This window comes from Chlorocebus sabaeus, chromosome 13 (assembly GCF_047675955.1).
Source record: "Chlorocebus sabaeus isolate Y175 chromosome 13, mChlSab1.0.hap1, whole genome shotgun sequence".
In the NCBI taxonomy this organism is placed as follows: Eukaryota; Metazoa; Chordata; class Mammalia; order Primates; family Cercopithecidae; genus Chlorocebus; species Chlorocebus sabaeus.
Window position 1 is genome coordinate 35,999,077 of NC_132916.1, and position 25,783 is coordinate 36,024,859.

The 25,783-nt window shown below is 41.3% G+C and overlaps 1 protein-coding gene across 5 annotated transcripts in view; it reads right to left on the reverse strand.

Annotated features, from left to right (window-relative positions):
- FYN (FYN proto-oncogene, Src family tyrosine kinase) overlaps positions 1 to 25,783 on the reverse strand; it is a 207,483-nt gene that overhangs the window by 154,562 nt on the left and 27,138 nt on the right. The window lies entirely within an intron of this gene.

Sequence of the window (25,783 nt, forward strand, 5' to 3'; positions counted from 1 at the left end):
AACTAAATCTTGGACTGTTTTATGACAGTCCTTGAAATAGAATATTCTTTCTTCTCTGAACCTGTCTTTAAAACATAGTACTTGAACTGACTTCCCTGAGACCATGGTCCATATTAAATTGAGTTTTAGCCACTCCATTAACCCCTTAGGCAGATTTTTAATTAGTTTTACAGATGCATGGACTGTAGAGGTCTTTGTCTAGTTTCCATTTTCCTGCTTCTTTACTACCTACTTTGTGTTTGTTTACACGTTTTTCAAATTTGTGCAAGAAGGGATCATGGCTTGATACGGACTGTTAGTGACCAACTGACTTCAGCTCATTACTGCTCATTACTGCTCATAAGTCTCACCTCCTCCACTTTAAAAAAATACCCAAATAAATTTAAAAAATATTATTCTCAAACACTCACCCTTGGTGTCTCATGCAGAGGATCTGGCAATAAGAGAGTTATTAAGAATATTTAAAAGTCTCATTTCAACTCAAGAATGAGAAAGTCATCCACCCCTGACAAAAACAGCTTTAGAATAAATTCCAAATACCCAAGTGTTATTTTCTTCACTCTACAAACCCGGGAACATTACAGGACCATGACACAAGCTTGGATGATATCCCACGGCTATCAGATGATAGATGTTTTCATTGGTTTCTCCTTAAATCAGGGCTGAGAACAGTGCATGATACTGAATGGGAACCCTTAGCAAGACAGCTCAAATCATATCTGACAAGGCTCACTTCATAAACCTCAACTATTTTCCTACTGAAGAGATGCTGTGTTAAGGCAATTCTCTTTATACAACCATTATGCATTTATATTCCCTTTAAAGATAAACGATACTTTTATGAAGAATGAATTGCATACAAAAATACTGTCTTGGTGAGACGCCAAAGTACACACTCGTTCAAAATATACAAAACAGAAACAACTAGCCACCAATATTTCTCCTAACCAAAATAAACGGTGTGCAGAATTATCTTTTGAATAGTTTGGTGATCTTAATGAGAAAAGCAAAATTAATATATTACTATTAGGAAATGACCTGAGAAATAGATTAACTGTACCTTATAATAATTACACTAATATGTTTACCACAGTGCTTAGGATATTTACTTTTGAATTTAAATTATGATATAATTTAGTATTCTCTGCATAATATAAATTGGGAGGATCATAATATAAATTGGAATGTGCAAAAATGCCAACATTCATTCATTCACTCACTGAATTTACAGGTACGTACAGCCAAGGGAGCATGAAAAGACACTATTGTTACCAGCTCAGAGTCTTAGGAAAAACAGATACACAATTATTAAAAAAAAAAAAAAAAGATATAAACACTGGAATTATTCAAAATGCTATGCTGGGAAATACCAACATTTAAGTAGCTGGCAGATCATAAAACAGGTAAGGTAGACATCTATCTATGTGGACCAGGGCCAGTAGCAGTAGCTATGAAACGATCCTATTTATGTTAAACAACAACAAACAAGCTAGGTTACATGGAAAAGGGTCAGGAAAGACAACTGTCCAGGGGTTAACCATGACTAACTCTGAGGAGAGTGGGAAGGAGGATAATTTTTTTAAAAAAGACATTACATACCTCTGTATTGTCTGAATTGTAAAAACATAACCTGAAAGTTCATGTAATACTTGATAAAGGGATCACAGTAATTGAAAAAGGCAGTAGAGGTTGAGGCTGCAAAGCAGACTGAGAGACGAGTGAGAAATAGAAGGAAATGCAAGAGAGAGTCAAGTCACAGAGGCTAAGGGAGGACAGTGTTGAGAGGGAGTGCTGGTCAACCACACCATCACTGACTGTCAAAGAGGTAGAGGAGCACAAGGACCCAAGAAAGGGCTTGTCACACAAGAGAAAGCTCTAATTTCCACATGGCTGCTACAGCAGAACAGCAGCAGTGGAAATACAACTGCAGCAGGGTGAAAACAGGGTATAAGGGGATGAGCAGTAGGTGCAGATCACATGCCACAGGGCAGCTAACACACAAGTGAGGTGAGCTGGGAGCAAGTGAGATTATGTCCCTCTGTCTCTTTCACGTTATCAGATGGGTACAGACAAATTCTTGTCAATTATACAAAAATCTACAGTACATTTGCAGTGATTAACAGTGATTATGAATGGCAACTGACACTTGTGGCCATAGGCTACAGGTGTGGGGACCCACAGGGAACCGAACGGAGGACCCAGAAACCACCTGCAGAGGTGGCCACTATGCAGCTCCAGCCCCAGTCATGGCTTCTAGGAGGCCATGCTGGCCTTGTGCTGCCAGATCATCCTATTTTTAAAGAAAAGCCATAAATCTGCATTTAAAAAAATGTGAAATATCCTGACTTTTAAATACCGGCTCAAATTTTGAGAAAACACTGGATTAGACAAAATATGTGTGCCACCTCAAGCATTAAGGCTTTCTGTAAGTTTGGCATTGAGGAGAAAATGTCAGGTAAAAAATTTTATACTTTTTCCCCCTTTTATAAAGAATGGGAGCTTTTCACATGTTGCTGAGGGCCAAGATCTAAGGGATAAAAACCATCCCCTCTTACTTTTAAAATATCCAATATTTGAACTAATAAGGACTCTCTCTGCTTTCCTTTAAGATTCTATACACTCGCAGGCTCTGCTGGTCAACATTTAATCCAAGCTCTTGTATCATGCTAATATAACGGACCTCAGCTAACTGTTACAAGTGTTAAAATATGTGTCTGGGTGGGAAGCCCAAATTAACTGGTCATTTTGAAAAGGAAGCCATGAGGAAGGACAAAACATTCTCACAGAATATATATAAACACTCAAATTGACCTTCAGTTTATCAAATTTCCTGAGGAAAGAAGTTCCCATTTGTAGCTGACGTATATTGTAACAACACACCCAACCATTTCATTAGAATGCTATTTTTAATCAGTTCGGCATACATACGCCTCAGGAACTGAAAGCAAGGAGTAAATAAAGTCATCGGCTGTGGGTATAGAATACTCAGAAGTCAAATAACATTTTAAACTGGGTAAATAGTTTAAAAAGCATAGCAGCTCTACAAAGGAAAAGTATCAACTGCTCTTCTGTGGGTGCATGGTCTTTAAAAAATCCCCACTGCAAACTTTGGAAAGTTGAAAAACATCTTTTGCAAGATGTGAAGAATGCATTTGGTAATGACTCACTTGTGATAACATCATTGGGTGGGCCACTGCCACAGAATCTATCCTAAGCTCTTTTCACTCTGCGCTGGTCTCTTCATAGTTTATTAAGGGGCAACTTGGATGATGGTAAATATTAGTGCCTCTACTTTCAAATGATTTTCCTCTCGAGGTAACTAATATATTCTCAGGCATGTGGAAAAAGAACTCATGCAAAAGCTCTCTGTACACTCGACTTAACCTTCTCCTGAAATGTAGGAGAAAGCCTTGACGCCATCATGGATGAGAATAGAACTCTATACTGCATCTTGTTAACATCAGGTGATGTTGTTGCCCATGACTCTGTACCCTTGTCTATAGTACATTTCTCTCTCTTGCCTTGTTTTCAGGTCACATATAGTTCTGCTCTAACTTACCTTTCATTGCTCACTCTGTCTCATCTATTTTGCTTTACCTTCCCCCAGTCATTACTCTGAATTTCACTCTGTATTTCCTTAGGTTTGGGTTTAGCTATTTTTCTTCTCTGGTCTCTTAGGCCTTCTTTCATTTTCAGACCCTTTCCCCTCCACTACTCACTATTAAAGTGAACAGTTAGCTTTCAGCCAAGGTGTTACCAGGTAGCCACAAAATGAGGTCTTGCACACTTTTACTCCTAAGGTTATCTGAATCAAGTTCACAAACTGAGCCAATGCATTTGTCAGAAAGAATCTTTATTTTATTCTGGGGATGAAGGAATCGTTTAAAGTTTTCAGTACTTCTGAAAACCCTCTGAGCTCCCATCTCTGAGCATTGCAGGCATTGTCTCAGACGGCCAGGCCTAACATGAGCATCTGCTGGGTGTAAAACCTGCTAAAAGACTGACAGAGTCAGAAAGCCATTGCCTCTGATGCATAGGAATAGGGGTCCACAGGCCTTGCTGGGATCTTTCTGGACTGCGGGCAGGGAGGCCTAGACAGCTCTCCATGGTCCCGAACAAAACAAACATTCCACTGCACAAGCCTTTTGGGGGAGGCATCCTCTTTTCCACGTAGCTACTGTCCTTTCAAGATCTTAGCTGAAAACCAATTTAATTGCCTTAATATGAACACCAGACGGCGAGTTTTATTAATTTGGCAACTGAAATAACATAGATCCTCTGGGATTTATATTCTATAGAGGGTAGCAACATAGCAGACAGAGCACAGTTTTGATAACTATACAGACCTGGGCTCAAATCCTAGCATTTTCTCTATCACATGACACCAGGCAAGTTACTAAGCTTCTCTGACTGTGGTTTTTTCATCAGTAAAATGAAGATCTCAATACCTACCACACAGGATTTCTGTGAGGATTAAATTATATAAGGTAAGATAGAAGAATGCCTAGTGCAGCGCAGAGACACGGTAACACACGTTCCCAGGATTACTCTTCCCAGCTGCTCATGTGGACTCTGGCTTTGCCTTTCTGGTTCTTCCCTTTGCCCTGACCTGTTTGGGGGAGTTTTGTGATACAGAATCAGGAGGAAAGGTGGGAGAGCAGGTGGGCCACAGTTAGGAAAGGCTTGGGGGCTCATTTGTAAGGGCTGTAAAGGGTGAGGAAAGCTGGAGGGAGAAAGATGGACTTAAATAAGTATTGCTGTAATTCTATATCCCTCTATGGTATTGAGAAAGACAAGTCAAGTTGTGCTATTCTGAAATTATTGTCACTAGATTGTATTTCTTTGACTCATATCATTCTGACACTGGATTGGGTGGGTCTGGATACATAAGAGTTAGAGCGAGTATTCTATCGTTTTATTACTATTTAAGTATACAACCGTGGGAGTAGAAGCGGTAGACAAGCAAGAGAGAAGGCGAAGAGAAAACAACTGAGCTGCCAATCTCATTGAAAGAGGAATGCAGGGAGGAGTGAAGAGGCCAGAGGACTGCCAAGTTCCATTACCCATCCCTGATTCACTGGGATTTCTGTGAGTTGCTAGCATTTCGGGGTTTCAGTTTTTTCTCTTGTGAAATGGCAGGGTGGGAGAGCTATAGCATTATGGCACACTACTTGGCCTTTTCAGAGCTGGTGTGGAGGTGTGTTAGCATCTGGGCCTCCCAACTCTGACTTCTACTGTTCCTTAAGAAGAAAGTGTGTGTGTATGTGTGTGTGCTTCTATATATGTATATGTGTGTATTTATGCACACACACAAAATTCTGGAGTAACCCCTGCACACACCACTAAATCATCTAAAAAGCAAGCCTTCAAAAGGGTAATCCATTTAACCCTTCTACATTCAAACAAGAATATGCCTGAATCCAAAAACATGAATAGATTTTGCTTCCTAAAAAATCTCCAAAGGAGAGATTTACAGCTCCCACCCCCTTAATGACGGACTTGATCTAGTAAATCTTATAATGGAAAAGTTCCTCTTTGTTACATTTTTTAAATTGCACTTCTGCCTGCATTTCCAATTCTCCTTACCACATTATTTTGGTTTTGCATAGGACATATCCCCTTCTAACAATGACAGAATTTACTTACGTATTAATACTTACTGCTTACTGTCTCATCTCTTTTCTCCCAACTAAAGTAAGTGACCTTGTTCATCAATTTAGGCCATGTACCTAAAACAGTGTCTACCTCATACCAGGGACTCAATAAACATTTGTAATTAGACGTTGACTTTTTGTTCTGTTTCTTTGATAAAATCACAAACCTACAGAGCTGGAACGGACCTTAGAAAGGGACCTTTAGAGATGAGAAAATTGAGGCCCTGTGAGGGGAAGCTGCTTGTCTGAAATTTTGCACAGAATTTCCTGAGCCCTTATCAGAACTCTTTCCAGCTCATCTCAGTGCTTCCACGCAGAACTGTGGTCCTGAAGACAGGGCAAGAGTCAGCCAATGAGAGAGGCTGAATCTGACCTCATTTAGAGCCAGAGTCAGAGAGAAGTTGTTATAACATTTATTTACGGAAAAGTAAAGTCTCATAATAATAATAGTCTACGGATCAGTAGCAGCTTTCATCTAAGGATCTCAGAGAGCTTATGAAATTCTCATCCCACAATGTGAGGTATCATTATCTGTTCTCGGTGAAGTAAGTTAAGAAGCTGAGTGTTCTATGATCTTATTGCAGGCTGGTTCAAAGCCTCTTTGGGGCTCTGTGTCCTCGCCACAGTTTTTCTCATCCTTAATACCAAGCTGCAACAGCTACAGGAACCTCCCAGTTTATTTTCTTCTAGATGTCCCTAAAACCATTCCGGCTTATGCCCATTTTTAAGCCAGCGTGTATAGGAACAACACTGGGCATTTGAAGTGTTCAATCATGTAATCCCCCCTTTAGGGTCACCAGTAGCTCAGGCTTCCTGAGCTGGTCCTGGAGAAAAGTTGACCATAGTGACACTGGAGGTACACAACAGCTTTTTGGGGGTAAAAAGAAGTTTTTTTCTTTCCTCAGTTTACTGCCTGTGCCCCCACACACCCTTTCCATCAACTTGGTTGAAATTTTTACCCACCCACACAATTACAGTGTTCACAATTATTCCTCCCCTATTTAAGAACCACATTAAAGACCAATTAGATTGAGTCAACACAACAAGCCCTGCAGAGGAGCCCATTTAGATTTTGACTAAGGGTACTCTTTCTTCTTGAGGGAGATAGGGGAAACGGTGGATTCTGAAATCGGACACTTCTCATCATAAAGCTTTCCCCAGGCCCCTAACTGCACAGAGGCAGGCAGGCTTGCCCTCCTTACTCTCTTGACCAGTAAAGATGCTGTCCAACCAGTTCAGTCCTAAACAACCTCAGCACCACAATAGCGGCTTCACTCCATGTCAGGTTGATGGTGTTGTTCTGGAGTAGCAGAGGAACCCTGGTTACAGTTGGCTGTGCACCCTACGAGCTTCCTCCTCTTCTACAGCTCCTGGGACCGCACTGCTGACCTTGTCCTCGGGCTGGAAACTTAGTGGCCAAATTCCCCAGCCAGCATCCTGAGGTTCCTGACCCCTTGGAGTAAGTAGAAATTGCTTACTCAGCTCAGGATTCCCCAAAGCGTTTTCTGAAAAACCCATGCTCTGTGGCATACCCAAAGGTATAATGTGGAAAACGAACTTTGTGATCGAACAAGTTTATGAACTGAGTATAAAAATATGTTAAACAACAGTAGTTCCTTAAAAAATTAAAAATAAAATTACCATTGGATCCAGCAATTCTACTTCTGGGTATCTAGTTGAAGAATTGAAAATGGGGTCTCCAAAAGATATTTGTACGTCCATGTTCACAGCAACACTATTCACCATAGCCAAAAGGCAGAAGCAACCCACGTGTCCGTTGATGGATGAATGCAAACAAAATATGGTCTACACATACAATGGAATATTATTCAACCTTAAAAAAGAAAGAAATTTTGACACGTGCTACAACACAGATTAACCTGGAGGATATTATGCTAAATGAAATCAGGCAGTTGTAGGACAAATTCTATATGATCCACTTACAGAAGGTACCTAGAGGAGTCGAATTTATACAGACAAAAAGTAGAATGGTGGTTGCCAGGGGCTAGGGGAATGGCAAAATTGGGAGTTGTTGTTTAAGGGATATAGATTTTAAGTTTTCCAAGATGTAGTCATGGCTGGTTGCGCAGCAATGTGAATATACTTAACACAACTGAATTGTACACTTTAAAATGGTTAATATGGTAAATTTTAGTGGCATGTGTTTTACCACAATTATAAAAACAACACATTAAACAGTCTTTGGAGTAGGACTTCTCAGAGCCTTTAAATGTTAATGTGCACAGGGAGTCCCCAAGAGGGGGATATAACAAGCAGCTCTTCCCAGCTTATCTGGCCACACAATCCATTTTCCACAGACCATCTCCTGGGACCAACGTACTTCAGAACACACTTTATGAAATGAGCTACTAAATGGAAAACTGTTAGAAAATATGAAATCCTATTTTTTACATTTACATAGAGGCAGGCAAGATTCCACAGCCTGAAGTCAGATTTTCAAAACAGTCTTAACTCACCATCATCCTCTCATAGAGGAGAATCAGATTCTATCCTCGACTGTGTCACTCATCAGCAGGGTGGTCTTGAACAAGTACTACTCTCCCCGGGCCTCCGATTTCTCACCTGATGTGTGGGAAAAATACCTGCTCAGCCTATCTCACCGGTTTGTAGTAAAATCTAATTAGAAACATATGTAAAAGAACCTGAAAAGTACCAAGAGCTATTGAAAATGTACGATAATTAGTAAGTATGTACTAATGCTTACTAAGGTGCAGCAGACAAGGAAGAGAGCCAAGGTCTCTCATAGCAGGAGCTCAGATTGTTGAGCACAGAACAGACACCAATCAGCACAGAAATGAAAGAAAGGAAAAGAACCATAGACTGAGCACTTCCAGTAGAGCAAAAACAGGGAGATTGGGAGAATGGAAGTCAGAAAACAGGCTGAGAGGCTGATTTTACCGATGTCTGACCTTAGACACGTCATTTAGCTTCCCTGACTTGTGGCTTGTTCAGCTATCGGATGATGTAGTTGGAGGAGATAATCTCAAAGGTCACTTCCAGCTCCGTTAAGTCTATGAAATACTGCAATAGACATGCCACGGATACATGCATGATTCCTTCATCAGACGCTTAAGGGCCTACCCTGTGCCTGGCTTAGTGCTACGATGCGGAGAACAGATCACTGTCTCCATGCCCCTTGTTGAGTCAAGCAGAAGCCACCGGCCTCCAGACCAGCTGGCCTCAGAAGATGAGGCTGCTCACATGGGGACGTCAGGGACTCATTTCCTTTGTAGTATTCTGGTCCTCCACCCCATAATTTTTAAAAAGGTGTTTCTAAAGTATCTTTATTGAACCACTGACACAATGGAGCCAGACTGATGGTATGGAATAGTTGCTAGGTGAACAGAAGTGCAGGCCTCCACAGAAAAAAGGCTGCCAACTCATGGGGACCCACCTTCCTGCAGAGCCCAGTGACTTAAAACACAGAAAATGTGAGATGCCCAACGATGGCTTGTTGACAGACTAACGATCTTAGAGGGACAGAATGTCAGCAGTACAGGAAGATGGGATAAGAGTGGTTTGAAACAGACATGCAAGGAACCTGGAAAAATAGTTTCTGGCAGAAATGGGAGTAGGAGAGCCAGCCCCCACAGTGAAGAAATTGGCAATTTAAAATTTGCTGTGTCCAGTGACAGAGAACCACTGAAGGTGGCCAAGGAGATGGGAGCAAGGTAAAGTGTATGCCTGCGTGTGGCAGACCACATACAAGGGAAGACTGAGTTAGAAAGTGTGGTAGCACAGTGCTGGGAGAGAGAGTCCAGCGGCAAGGTGACTGGGAGAGTTTAAAGGACAGATGTTTAAGGTTTGCACTGTGGTGGTGTGGACAAATAACAGAAGGGACAAAAGTGGTAGCTCCATTGAAAGAACACGGAATAAAAAGTTATCAATATACTAGATGCATGGAGTTAAGAAAGCATGCTTGTTCCAAGGGAGCTGTCCATAAATTCTTTGGAAGATAGGGCAGAGGGAGAAGTTTATGACAACCTTTAATACTAGTAACTGAGGAAATAAGGGGATGAGCTGGAAATCAATGTTGGTGGAAAAGGGATCTCTGTTTCTGTCACATTTAGACAGAATTGGTAAAATGAAGATATTGAGTAAAAATGTCCTATGGAGAAAACGTATATATAAAGATGGATTTGTAGACATTGTAGACATGGGCATGGGAGAGATTAGGCAAGGGGGTGGGAAGTGCAAAACAGAAGGGGGGCTATTTGTATAATCCACATTAAGGTAAAAGATTCACATCTTTAGGTCCTTGAATAGGCACGCAGGGGTCTCAAGACTTCCTGAAATATCATTCTGTATCTGTGTGCGTATGCATGTACAGGTTTCCAGTGGGGAAGATTTCTAGCTTTCATCTGATCCTCAAAAGGCCTCCAAAGAGTGATTTCATTGGCATTAAGATCCTCAACACTTGATGGAAAGTTTCTCTCCTATCTGTTTGATAAATGTGCCATGTTAGAGCACTTTAAGAATAATGTACTACATCTGTATTCATCAACAAATTTAAGAACCAAAGATTAACTATTACTATTCTATCACCTTGTTAAAAGTAAGGTACAAAATTTGGTATAATAATCCAAAGACTCCGACTGACATTGGCAAACATACTTAACTCAAATATTTTACATGTAAAATGTTAAAAGCATATTTTAAAACCTCGCACGTATAGGTTCCTTGCAAAAAGTTTAATACATATAGTATTTCTTTAGCACAAGGGTACCTGGATCTGCAATATTCACAAATCTGTAATATTCAAGGACCCTGACAAAAATAGTTGTTGAAGCTACTTTTAACAGTCATGACCTTCCCCTCAAAAGGATGTTATCAAGTAGACTCTGCAGTAATGACTATAAATATGTGACATGCTTATGTTACTATAAATAAATGTTGCACATTCTCACAACCCATTTAATTACTGTTCACCTAAAGCTACACAATTAACAAAACTGTCTGAATTCTGAAAACGAGGAAAGCCCTCCTGTCTCTATTAGGTAGTTTTCCAATCCTAACAATAGACTTAATGAAGCCTTTTAAAAAGAAGGACGATTACATTAAAATGATTGGGGCATGTAAAAAATCATTATATAGATCCTCCTGGTGTCTGATAGATTAAATGTCTCATCACACCCTGGAGAGAGGTAGGAAGAAAGAATAAAGAATAATACAACTGTCTGAGTGAATATCTTATGCCTGAGATTTAATCTGGCCCCCATCTGTCACTCAGGACTACACACTACACCCAAAGTTTGAGGAAAACATGCTTGGTAAATTATCAGGTAAATTATGAAATGGCCCTAGGAGTGCTGCTTGTTGAATATCAATTGACATTATAATCCATACATTAATGATGGTAAACAACAATTATGCAAGTTTATATAACTTTTTCCCTCGGAAAAATGATAAGGGATACAAAACCAAAGTATAGTTCCTAGGGAGTTTTCTGGGACTGTTAGCATCCATTACGTGCAAATGCTTCCAGGGATAGCACCGATGGACTGGTTTGTGTTAAATTCATTCCTAGATATTTCATATTTTTCTGTTATTACTGCACACAGGATTGTTTCCTTCATTTGATTTTCCAGCTATTAGCTGGTAATATACAGAAATGCAATTGACTTGTCTATTGACCTTCAATCCTGTGACTTTCATAAATTTACTTTTTAGTACCTTCTAGTAGCTGTTTTATACATTCCTTAGGATTCCTCTACATAAACTGTCATATTGCCTGTGAATAAAGACAGCTTTACTTCATCCTATCCAATCTTCACATTCCACATATGATTCGGTATACTGCTTTTTTTTTCTATTTAACAACCTTAAACATTTGTCCAACTTATTTAGCAATTTTGATCATCATCATTTTAACTAATATATAATATTCCATTTAATAGATGTATCACAGTTTACATAATTAAATCTCAAATGGGGGACATTGAGGTTTTTTTCCATTTTCTTTGGCCAAACACAAAATTTCCAAATTATTTCCAGAATACCATGCTGCCTTCTCAGATATGTACTGTCACCATCAAAAGTTTCAAATAGACAATACTAGTCAATATACAATAAAAAACTCTGATAGAAAGATTTTGAAAATGCCACCATCACTAATCTTTATGGCCTGGAATCAAGTAAATCTGATGAATGCTATTACTGAAGGGTGACCCAGAAATAACAAGGTAAAAAAAGCTGCACTTCTGAGACTCCAGAGAACAAGTGCTTTTAATGGTTTAATGCTCTACTTTCAGTTTCATAGGAATGCTAACAAACTAAGTTAGCCTTACTAAAATCTAGACTTGAAAGAAGGGAAATTTTTTAAAAAACAAAACAAATCCCACCAGTTTTACATATCAGAGTGGTTAGAACTTACAAACGAAGCCAATATGCTTACTGGGGACTATTCCTATTTCACAGTTAATCTGCTATTTAAAATATTATGGACCCATTTTTCTCAGGTCAAGTGAATGAGTAACCACAGGGAAGCTCTGAGTTCTCATCAAAGAAACCTACAAAGTAAAAGAGACAGCAACGTCAAATCCGGTGTAAGTTTACTGACTTTATAAGACACAAAGCATGGCTGTCAGAAAAATCACTTGTGTTTTGGGGAAAGTAATCTCCAAAATATTTGCGTGCCTCTGCATAGATATCAGTTTTAAAAGCTTTATTAGGATCCATGCCACTATCAGTTTGATGTAGGAACGGCACATTTACATGCTTGGCAGCATTTACTACTCAGAGCACTGGAGATTATTGCTGATTAGAGAAAACTGAGTGAAAAGTACAGAAACAGGTGTTTCTATACCCGTAGATAACAAGATGGAATCTACTCCCTGGTGACAATGTGACCCACAGTCCACGCAAGCTAACCTTTCACCCTTTCCATAATGGCCATTTAAAATCTACACCTTTCTCTTCATTTCCCCAGTTCTAACCCTACATATTAATAAGGAGTTGCACTTCATCAGGATCTAATGACATCCTTCCTTTTCCTCTCCAATGTTTAGTTAATCCTACATTTCATTTCTTTCCTTCATACTTCCCTTTGCCTTAAAAGTTAATGTTTGTTTGTGGGAATGTCAAGTGGTACAACCACGTTGGAAAACAATTTGCTATTATTCAGCAAAGTGAATGGTGCACACACTCTAAGACCCAGAAATTCTTCCCTTAGGCACCCATCCTAGAAAAACTGCAGCAGGATGCACATTCAAGAATGTTCATAGCAGCACTGTTTAAAATGGCAAAACTAGAAATGTCCCAACTGTCTTTGAGAGAAGGGATAAAGTGGTCTTCCACTTATACAATGAGCGGACCAGACAGCAGTGGAGATAAATAAATTTTATGTGTGATGCTTCATGCATCAATAGGAACAAATCTTAAAAATGTTGGATGAATCTTAACAAATGTTGATGGAAATAAGCAAATGGTAGAAGAAGACCATTTATATAGTCCCAGAGTAAATAAAAGTTAGCAATAAATTGTTTAGGGAAACAAATTTACAGAGAAAAGCAAGGAAATGATAAACACAAAATTTAGAATAGTGGTTCCATTGAAGGAGAAGGGTGTGGAGAGAATGAACTCACAAGGACTTCCAAGCTGCAGGATGAGTAAGAGGGTTGTTTATTTCTCTCACACACACACAATGTAAATGTGTGAGTGGGTGTGGATACACATACACATATCTATTCCTTTGTATGCCTCATATTAAAAAAAATTCTCATGTTACTCTGAGCCCTGGGCCCACCTTCCTCAGTGCCTCCTCCCCAGTATTTTGACCCTCTGTAGGGCCTTGGGCGTGGACTCATCTTAGGTGGAGCACTTGCTTCTTCTGCCTCCCAGCTCCAATCAAACAGAAGACTCAACATGACAACCTTCGTTCTCTACAAGGACTCACCTGCATTTATCCAGGCTACCACTGATGGGAAGGTAAAACCCAGCAGGGATGTGCAGAAGGTGGTGCCAACCTTGCTGCAAGGGAACCTGCAAGGAGTGCCCATTTCTAATCTGTCTGCCCAGAGTGCAGATGCCTTTTGCTGAGTTGTACCCAGGAGCTGCAGGTGGCAGTGCTGGCACCCACAAGCCAACCCCAGGGTTGCCTCCTGTTCACAAAAGTTTATCAGTTGTATTACTGCTGCCCCAATTACTACTGAGTGGTACCTCACTACTACTGACTTCCCCAAACCACCCCTTCTTCCTTCCTCATTCCTATAGAATAATTCCAGACCTACCCATCTCTCAGACACCCAGACTCCCAACCTTGGCATAATTCTCCACCTTCCCCTATCCCCATTTTAAGAGTAAACTCAGAGTTTATTTTTCTGCTTTGCCCACGGTTAGGAGTTCCTGGTCTTGGTACCATGGCCTGAATTTAGACAAAATAGGAATTTTTATTGGATTTATTCTATCTCAGGAATGTTTATTCTAAAAGCTTTTCTTATTTCCTATTCAAAAATTAAAACTGGTAAGTTAATTCAAAGGCAAGTGAATTGGCTGGGCACGGTGGCTCAAGCCTGTAATCCCAGCACTTTGGGAGGCCGAGACGGGCAGATCACGAGGTCAGGAGAACGAGATCATCCTGGCTAACACGGTGAAACCCCGTCTCTACTAAAAAATACAAAAAACTAGCCGGGCGAGGTGGCAGACACCTGTAGTCCCAGCTACTCGGTAGGCTGAGGCAGGAGAATGGCGTAAACATGGGAGGCGGAGCTTGCAGTGAGCTGAGATCCGGCCACTGCACTCCAGCCTGGGCGACAGAGCAAGACTCCGTCTCAAACAGAAAAAAAAAAAAAAAAAAAAAGGCAAGTGAATTCAGCTGTTCATTTCAATTTTTCTCCCCTATTTAGTAGATTACTTGTAAAAACCTGAGAAACTGTAACTACTGTCCTAAAGATCTGAGTCTAGGTAATTTGATTTTTCTTCAGAAATGTTTCACACTATCTGCATTGCAACATGAAAACAAAATAGCAAATATCCATTTTCACTTTAATGATCCTATTTTCATTTGCTCACTGAAGACATACGAAAGTGAAGGATTAGGAACAATGCTCAAAATCCTAAGGAAACTGAACACTCGAACAAAGGATTCTTAGCAAAGCAATTTTACTTCTGTGCATAGGGGTGCCTCCTTGGCCAGTCACCATAAGAACACACCTGAACAAAGAGGCACAAGAGCCTTTATTCCTGAAGCAAGTCCTGCCCCTGTATCCTTTCCCCATTGGCTGGGGTCAGGTTGTACAATCTAAACTAAGCCCAGTTGGCTAACATTCGATTTTTTTTAGATAAGGTGGGTATGTAAAAGAAAGTGGAGAGGAAGGGGAAGGGGTGTCTGTAATGAGCTAGGAAGTTAGTCCTCTTTCCAAATAAGGAAAGGAATGTGAGCTGGTACTGATAACGCCTGGTACTGTGGCATGCCTGGGCATCTAACAAAGGCAAAAAGGAGAAAAAGGAGAAAAGGTGAGGGTGGGGTACCATGAATTAAAGAATAAAAGATTGATCAGATTATTGGAAGAGAAACCTCATTATATCCCACAGGATGAATGTGAAAAACAAAAACAAGAAAAGTAAGGACAGGTTTCTGCAGGTGGTGGCATACTGTAAAGCAAACCGGCTCCACGAGGAGCAAGACGCTATGGTACAGTCACAGGGCTGGGCTGAGTGGATACCCTCAATGCAGGATTCTGAGTTCAGCAAGAAACAGAGAAACTGAAAGACAAGTCTGAAATGCCAGGCGCGTGAAGGTGATTCCAAAGTGACAGGTGACAAGAACTGGACTCAGGGACCTGGTTGTGAGGAAAGAGAAAACATGGTAGGCCTTCAGAGAAAGGCATCTGAGGTGGCCAATTCCTCCAATGTGGGTGAAGAATGCTCTCAGTGATCACAGGAGATGGCAGTACGACGGAAAATATGAAAACCTGTCATTTACTATCTTGAATCTCAGCTGAGATGCGGAGTGATACTCATGGGGTAAACATCCAGTGAATTATGGTTGCCTAAAATTTACATGCAAATCGGCCTCAGATATTCACTGATTTGGGCTTTAGCCCCCAAAAGAAAAATTTTTAAATTATATTTCCAACAACAACAAAAAAACAAATGCTAGGCTGTGTGCAGTGGTTCATGCCTGTAATCTCAGAAGGCCGAAGTGGGAGGATGAATTGAGCCCAGGAGTTCAAGATCAGTCTGGGCAACATAGGGAGACACTGTTTCTACAAAAATAATAAAAAATATTAGCCAGGCGCTATGGCATGCACCTGTAGTCCCAGCTACTCAGGAGGCTGAGGTGGGAGGATCGCCCAGGAGGTTGAGGCTGCCGTGAGCCACGACTGTGTCACTGCACTCCAGCCTGGTTGACAAAGTGAGACTGTGTCTCAAAAAACAAAGAAACAAACAAAAACAACAAATGTTTTTTTCTGAACGAACACATTTTGCTCTGTTGGTTCTGTAACAAGCCAAGAACATTATATAGTATTTGTTGTTATATATTAAACAGTATCATCTAGAAAACATAGAAGCCTGATTATATTTTCTTCTTGGCCACTGTAAAAATGGAATACTGTAAAGACATATGATTGGCTAGTTAGCCAATATTTATTAATAACAAATATAAGAAAACAGAATAAATATTATGGTAACTGTCAAAAGTTTTTTGTCCTACCAGTTCATGGGCCATATATTAAAAAAAAACACTCCTGACATTTTACCAGTGAGGCCTTCCCATACCTAACACCTCTGTGGTCACCATAACGACTTCTAAACTTCACAAGTGGGTTTTATAAGTTACTTTATTTTCAACACCTGAGGGCTGTTAAAACTTTTTCCCATTATCAAATTTACTTTATTTGCCATAAGCGGCACTTTGATGTACATCAAACTCTCTTGTAAAAGAAAAAAAAAAAGTTTTTTCCCTCATCTAGTAACAGTAGAATGGGGAAAGTGGCAGGTACTCCAGCTTTTTTTTTTTTTTTTTTTTAATTACATTTCCCCCACTCCTACTCTTTAGAATATTCTAAAGATGGACAAAATCCTCCCCCCACACAAAGGTTTTGTCTTCAGTTACCATAGCATTATGTATGTTGACACACAGCAACAGAAAAAATAATACGGACAGGAGCCTTCCCTCTTGCCATTCTTCTACCCTGTGTATGATATGAATCCACTCTACATCAAGGTTGGGAATTAGTCCATCCTTGGCCAGTACTGACCAAAGAAAGGGGGCACAACAAGTATAAGTTGGTAAATGATGATGATTATCTCCCCTCACTGGCATCTCTTCATCTAATTGCTGTTGGGGATTTCACGGCACTTTGTGCCTCCACTTCAGACACTCTTCGCAGTTGCACCTTACTCTTGATGACTGTCAGCTTCTCCTGTGGCCCAGCTCTTTGGTGAGACGGTCAGGACTTCCTCAAGCCCCCGAGGCCCTCATACTCTCCACCACATGATGCTGCCTCACGTTCCACCCTGAAACCATCTCACTTTCTCATGGCAGCCTTATTTGGAGGGACTATGCAAATGCATAAATTGTTGTTTTATCCCTTCTGTTATCATCACTGATCCACCCAGCATCTCACTTTCTTTCACTTTACACTCTGACTATATTCAGTAGTGACACATTTCACAACTTAATGAACACCCCTAGATCTTCCGAGAAGACACGATGTTCACCCAACACTGGGAGCTGCTGTCTACATACCCACAAAGGAGGATCAGTCTTCAGTAGAGGTGAACCCTTAACCCTCATAACCCTAGTAAGATTAGTACTCCTCACCTGAATGCAACATTCCAGTCCCTCCTTTAAAAAAAATCACCCTTGGGCTATCATTTGGGTATGTTACAGGAAGTGGAACTCAAGATTTAAAGCTACTGACATCAATGAGGACATCCAGGCACCTCTCCACTCAAAGCAGTGACTAAGCACCCTACCAACTTTCCCTTCCCATGGTACTGCTCCATCTCAGGGCATTTTCACAAGACTATTAGAGTGATAGATCACAAATGCAGAACACCTTGATGTCAGCAAAGCACCTGATAGTCACTCAAAAACATATCTAAGCAAGATGGGAAACCCTGGGTCAAGTGATAATTCACTTTAGTGGCCTCAGTGACTGAATGGCCATACCCAAAGGCACTAACATCATGGAAGAACAACACTGACCTGGAGAGAGGTCCTTGGAACAGGGCTTTGCACATTTGTCTCTGGTCAATGTTTTCATCAAGATGTGCTTATAGCAGTCACAAATAATTCACAACTGAAAGGAGATAGTTAATTGGAAGACAGAATAGAGATTTAAAAAGACTTAAATAGGCTAGAATGATAGCCACAACTGACCAAAAGAGCACCATCTTCCTTTCCAAATTAACAGATAAAATCTTGCTTTCAATTGTAAATAATCTATTGTATGTGTGGATACGATGGAGTTATCACTTGCCTCACGTTCAGTTGTTTACTCAACAGAAACAACTCATCCTGTTTACAAGTTCTGCCAGTGATCCTGTTCCCAGACTCTGGATGGGTAAGGCTTTCAGGCACAGACATTCAGAATCATAACAATTTTACAATTCTGACTTCAGACCAGGGCTTCCTTTTACTCTTGGCTCAAGCGTCTGTCTTGGGGCCTACCCCATTTCAGTAGTTGACTGTATAACTCATTCTTTTGGACTCAGCTCTTTGCATTAGCTTCTGAACTGAAGTCCCTGCACATTCGCATGCCTCTCACCTGGCTCCCTGACATGCCCGGCCACACATTTCTGCTGCCAAACATCTGTCCATCTGGACAGCCACCTATAGAAGAGTTTCCTCTGTACTATGTCTTACCAGATTATCCAAACTGCCTTCTGTTTACTCTGCTGCTGGTACCATTTCCATGAGCATGCCCCAGCTCATAGATCTGTTTGTTCTCTGGATCCCTATCTGGTCTATATTCTGAATCCCAAGCTATCCCATCCAGCTACTGACAGAAATCCAGATCTTCTATGTAGCATGGGGAACAGAGATGAGTTTAAAGCAATTCATACTTAAGAAGTCCTAAGGATTTTTATCACACCTATGCTCAATGCAAGCTGAAGATATGATAAAGTGACTCAATGAGAGATGTAATATTGATCTGCATCAGTATAGCCTGTACTGATGCAGAAAATGTGCATCTAAGGAGACTTGACAGTAACCCCTTACTCTACACTGGTCAAACCATCTTGTAAGTACTGTGTTCATGTACGAGTGCCATGTTTTCAAAAAGATGGTGATATAAAGGGAATATATCCAGGAGGAAGTGATCAGAATGATGGAATTCCTGACACCAGCTAATGCAAGAAAGTTACATGAACTAGGGCTCTTGGCCTAGGAAAAAATGATTTTTCAGGGATTGGGTTTTCAGGTACTGAAGGGCTCTCAAATGAAAGATGACCTAGAGGCTTGTATCACATGAGACAGCTTGGGGGTCTGCAGGAATAAAGCGGAAGAGGTGGGCTAGTGTAATAAGTGCTTGTCCCGTCTCTGCTCCAGTCTTGGGTGACCCTACATCTCTAGCCCCAGTTTCCCCCAAAGACTGAGAGGGTATGATTTCCAAGGCCTCTTTTCAGCTTTCAGAGCCCATAATTCCTCTTCTTTACATAAACCTCAATCTGAGAAAGAAGACAGGCAAGGCCTTGCCCGCTCTGGGGACTGGGAGAAGAGACTAGTTCTTAGATCTTCCAAGTGACTCCTTCCAAGAAAATTAAACTGACTGACATAATGAGTGAAACAAGGGGTTGCAATGTTTATGTTTTGATAAATGAAAACTACAGAAATTCCCAAATTGAGGTATGTTAGGCGGAAAATGTCCCCCCAAAGGTATTTACTTCCTCATCCCTGTAACCTGCAAATATTACCTTATATGGCAAAGATGTGATAAAGTTAAGGATTTGAGAGGAAGAGCTTATTCTGGATTATGCAGCAGGCTCTAAAAGCCATCCCAGGTATCCTTATAAGAAGGCTGCAGAGGGAGACACACAGAGGAGAAGGCAATGTGAGGGCAGAGGCAAAGACTGGAGTGACGTAGCCACAAGTCAATGAACACCTGCAGCCACTAGAAGCTGGGAAGACAGGAAACAGATTCTCTCCACCTCTGAAGGTATCATGGCCCTGCTGATACCTTGCTCTTGGAACTCTGGCCTCTTAAATTGTGGGGAATAAATCTTTGTTGTTTTTTTTAGCCATCAAGTTTGTGGTAATTTGTGACAGCAGGCACAGCAAGCTAATAAAGAAGGTTTTCTGCTTAAATTAAATTTTGTTGTGGGCTAAAAGTGGGCAGTAATAACCTTTAAAGGAAAAGCTTAAATTTTTATGTATTTTTATGGCCTATACAACACCAGTCTTAGAAAACTGCAGCTCTGCTCTTAAAAACATTTAGGGGCACTGACAAAAGCATCTTTTCAGCCATTCTCCACACATATTTTATTAATAATCTTTCCTTCACACGCAATTTCAGCAGATAATAAGTCTATGCAAGGCAGACAACCAAATGATTCCAACTTCTACACAGCAGGCCTGGCTGCAGTGAAACAAATTATGCAGTATCTCATGGCTACAGGAGAAAACCTCCGTGTAAAAACAAATGGTACAAAGTATGTAGGTGAGAGCTCGTCCTGTCTCTCTGTTGTAACGTGGGCAGCATTTCTCCCCACTCTCTCCTGGCAACATCCAGCCTTTGTCACAGGGAATGATGAATGCTACTCAGATGAAGAATATAAGAAAATGATCCCCAAGTCTGGGAACCAGCAGTGGAAAGAAAATGAGTGTCTCATGGGCTTCCCCGGCTCCCACTGCCTGCAGAATGCCACCCCTGGAAGTCATTTTCACGTTTTCACAGGGCGACTATCTTGTAGGGCCAGGTCAGGTTAAAGAGGTGATTCTCTTTTCAAGGTTTCCAATTGTTCCTTGATAAAAACACCACTACTACTTTTAAAACCACATATAAGGGAGAAAGACCTTTTAAATTCAGTGAAGAGAAAATGAAAGATGGCTATAAAATTACCATTTAAATTACATGAGGCTGATAATGATGGCTTCAGGACAAGAGAGCATCCACACTGGAGGAGAAAGAGAAGGGGGCTTCAAGTCTGAGACATACTTTTGGATCTTGCTGCTTCCTAGATGTTAGTCCTTGGGCAATTCAGTCCCGTTCTGTTGAGCTTTATTTTCCTTACATACAACATGCGGCAACTGAATAAGATAACATGTGGCCTTAAACAGTGGTTGGCCTACCAGTGTTCATTAATGTGTAAAGAATGAATGAACTGTTCTATATCCAGGACTAAACAAGAAACCCTCAATTTTTCAACTCTTTCCTTGAATCACAATGAAAACACTGTTATCTGCAGTTGTTCTAGATCAGTTATCAATATCCTCCTAAATTTAGAATGTCTAGAAAGAGGGATTTTTTTGGTTTTTTTTTGAAATTCCAATTGGCAAAGGGCATATTTTTTCTTCTTCGATAGCACCACTTAGTTTTACAATCCAGGGATTTACGTAAAAGAAAGCTGGTCAATTATTACGGACAATACATAACAACTATTTTTTGGGCCAAGACTAACAATGATTGCCTTTGAGTCTAAAACAGAATTCTAAGCATGTCCCTTCCTCCTAAACACACACACACACACACACACACACACACACACACACACACACACCCCATGCATGCATTCCTGCTCTTTTTCTCCCTGCCCCCAAGTCAAAGCCATTTCCTTTTCCTGGTCCCCAGTCACCAGGAAAGTGGGTTGTGTCAAACATGACTCTTACTCAATTATACACTGAGGCTGGGTCATTCCACTGCCCGATCACCAGCAGAATGGGTCAATCTGTGTGTGAGGCTGAGAAAGGTAAATGAAGAATGTAAGCCACTTTGGCCTCCTATACTTTCTGAGGCTGGCAGCCTGCAGCGCATGTATCAGGGAGGGCCTGAGGAACAATTCCTGTCTGCACATGGGAGCTGCCCTGTCCAGTGTCCATGGATTCAGAGGCACCAGACGCACCTGAGTCCTGCCCCTGCAACGCCCCCATGCCCACTCAGGAAGCAATGACTCCCACTGATAGCAGGGAGTTGTAGCTTATGCTGTTCTTCCCTTCCTCTTCTTCACTCTCTCCCTCACCTCCCTAAAGCAACCAGCACACGCATCGGGGCGGTACACCCCAAAGCCAATGTCCCCCTATTCACACTGGAGACACATCCTCATGTCACCCCAGCAACTAGCATTGTGAAGCCTTTGGATACCCCACATAAACACTGCTGGCCTCTGACTCCAGAAATCTTATTCTTCCCACAAAAGAAAAAACTTGTATGAATTAATTTTCCCACCTCTTAACCAGCTGCACAGAAATCATGTGGACATGGCTTTAAAGCTGGATTCCTGATGCGGCCTCAGATTTCTAACCCTCGATTACTTAGAACTAGATTTTCCCCCTACAAGACAATTATCCCCACACCAAGAATCTAGGATGTTTTTTATCATTTCTCTTGGGACTTATTAAAACCAAAGAAACACTGAAAAATGGAGCAACTTCCATGTACATTCTACATTAACAGACCAACACATTTCAAAGAATTCACTCACTCAGAGGAAAAAGAAAACAATTCTAAGGCAGGAGGTAATTTTTCTTTTTACTTTTCTTTTTGAATGACAGTTTTTGTTTTGGAAGGCCTCTGTGTCTGTCAGATAGGCAGTAGTGTTTGTGGCCGTATCTGTGGCCTGAACGCAGCTGTCTAAACCCTGCAAACAGTTGGAATGACAGTATAGGAATTCTTGGTCTCACTGAAACTGCAGCAATGGCAGGGGCCTCTCTCATGGCAGGCACTGAAAAACCTTTAATCACACCAGACAAAGGCCATCCAGGATGCATGGAAACCAAACCTCTCTCCTCAGCCCTTTGAGAGTAGTTAAAGTAGATATTATTTTAATCAAATCCTTTTAAATCACTAAATAGGATGATTCCATTTAATCAGCTTTTTACACAAAAAGCACGTTTTTGTTCTGATACGACTTGATTACATATTTTTCCATTTCTAAATGAGTATGGGTTTCACTTTTTAAAAATACACTTTATACATTTAAAGCAATGATATCTGGAAACCAAGCTCAGAACTGTAACCCTCAAGAATTCTAAAAGATTCTGTGGAAAAAATATATATATATTTGTTTTAATGTTTCCCTTGTGCACTACTGCTGCTCCCTCTTTTATCTTTAAACTCTCTTTGCTCGCCCAGATTAGTTCGATTTTAAGAATTATCTGTTCATTTGTCTGCTTGAAACTTTATACTTTTGGGGAGAAAGTCAAGGAATGATGGTCTTATCGCCACATAATGCTATTAACAAGCATGGTTTCCACTCATTCATGCCTGCTCAATTTTTTTAAGAGGGCCTACTATGGGTCAGGCACTAGGCTTGGCACAGATAAGGATTCTGAGCTGACAAAGTCTGCAGTTCCACAGTGAACACTGCTGTTAGACAGTCACTGCACAGATAACTACGCAACCACAATGACAGCTTTGAAGTGGCCATGGCGATAGAGGAACCCCATCCAGCCTGGGCCTTTAGGGGAGTGTCAAGGAAGAGCTCTCTAAAAAGTAACAAACATCGCTTTCTTAGAACTTACAAAACTTTTAAAAAATAAGGCACACAAACATATTGTCTCAAATATTATATAAACTCCAAAGTACAGTGGGGTATGGGAAGGGGAAAGCTCTGGGCCCAGACAGCCCTGAGTAGAATCCTTACTATAACTACAGCACCTTGAGTCACTCATGGCTCCCTCACAGGACTGCTGTCACGGAAAAATGTAACACAGATGATATAAAGCACCCTGCAGAGCAGAAGTTCAATAAACCACAGATATTAATTAATACAGAATTTATGTTAACTTGTCTTTGAGCTTTAACATGTCAAAATAAAGCTATTTTTCCACTTCTGTCTTTATAAAAACGTTCAACTAAAAGAGGAAACTTAAAAATCCATGTGAAGAACAAACACTGTAACTTCGGCAATTTTTCTCCACTGGGGTTGGTCAACAGTTGTCATTTACTTATACAATAGACGCACATCCTATATTAGATTCTTCTGGATAGGTAAACACAGACAAAAAGAAAAGGTGATAGATCTGTGTTCAACAGTGTTCTACCAGCAACAGAAAAAGGTTCTGAAAGTGGAACTTCTGGAATAGAGCTTTTAAAACAGAAAACTCCCCTAAGGCAATGATTGTTTTTCAGGTCATTAACTACTGAGGAGAGGGTGCAGGCAGAGCCCTTCAGAGGTACCTCAGGCTCACTCCGTTAGAGCAGCATTTCTACCCATTTAGTTTCTCTTACTCTGGGTTCCCCGTGCACTTACAGACAGCCACACCACAGGATCAGTCACCCGTGTTCACTCTTTTGTTAGACACTCATTGCTCCTTCAGTCCCAGTCCATAACTGACCTTATCTGGCATTCTTTAGACTGGTGGCCAACAGCCCTTTTTCCATTTTAATTCAAGACCCAAGTCAGAAAACAACAACAAAAAAATGTATTTGGTTTGTGTTTTTCAACTTAAAAGCGAGTAATTTTACTTGGTCCTGGGAAAGGGACCGCTTTACTGACAAGATAAATGAGACTTGGGGAGGAGAAATGATTTGCCTAAGGTCTAACAGCAAGTTAACAGCAGAAGTGAAGCAAAACTGAACACATTCCATTCAGCGCCCCCACACCCCCACTAACTGAGCCCTGCTGTTCGCCCGGCATGGGGCCAGGACTGGGAACCCAGATGAATGGACTTCCCCCTCCTGTGGCTGCAGGATTCACTGCCTGAGTTGGACAGGGAAGGGCAAGTCCTGCAGTCTGGGGCAAACGCCAGGCATTTCTTTGGGCTCCCCGGCACAATACTGCCCAGAGGGGGCTCCTGGCACCCATAGGCTCTTGTGACCTGGCCTATTCCAGAAGGGTCACAGTATACCAGCCTCCCTATGTAATACAATACATAGGGGACAGCCTTTGCCAATTCCTGGCTTCCACACTCAAAACCTGAGTGCATGCGGATTCTAAAAAGGCTCCTTCTGCCTTGTCCTAACTAGAGCTGTGTTATTTCCCCAAGTTCCCCTGGTTTGTAAGAGCTGAAAAGCCCATGGCTAGCAGTAGATCACAGGCCATCCTGCAGAAGCTAGGTGCCTGCGTGGGGTCAAAGGTCAGGAGTTACTCACAATTGTTCTGGAACAATGTTTCAGATAGTATACTTCCCTAACTTAGAGACAAACGCCCTGCATTCAGAATGGCTCTAGTTCACGAAGAAAAGCCTCTCTTGCACTCAAATCAAGATGAGAAATAACCCCAAGTCATTCTCAGATGATGAAGGGGCAGCCCCAAGCGGCCAGGGAATTGAAGAATATAATCCAGAACAGCTGAAAAGTTATACCCAAGGCAATGTGGCTGGGCAGAGTAGTGGGGGCCGAAAAGGACGCCTGGGAGGCTAGCAAGAACTGCGATGTCCAGCCTTTCAGTGGGGGAACTCAAGGCGCCTGGGAGACAGAGAGAAGTACAAACAGAGAAGGCTCAGCAAACGTTCAGAGAAATAATGCATTCACAGCTCCTTCTCACACCCCCTCCATCATGGAGTTTTTCTGGATAGCTCAGCCCTCAGTCAGAGATTCCAAGCCCCTTCTGCACAGCTCTCAGACTGTACCATAATTACCTGAGTACTTGTCAGTCACATTCACTTTTGTCTAAACAGAGTCCAGCATGATGTCTAACACCCAGTAGGAACCAAAAAAATGTTACGTTAATGAAAGAATGACCTCCTACACAGTGGCTGCAATTCAAAGATAAGGCTCAGGCAGAGGTGAGCAGCAGCCATTTGAGAGAGGAGGAAAAACAACAATGAATGGACTGAAGACGACCTTCTTGACCAGCCTGAGCATAGGCGCTCCCCATTCCTCCCCAGCCCGAAGGCTCCTCAGCCATGGGACAGCTGTTCCATTCTATTTCTGGGGTGGGAGCCATAACTTATAGTCAAAACATATGTTCCCGTAAATTACCAGAATTGAGTGTTACAACTAAGGGAAGGGAGAAAATAGTGGGTCCACTAAGGGAGGTAAGATTTTCTTTCTATT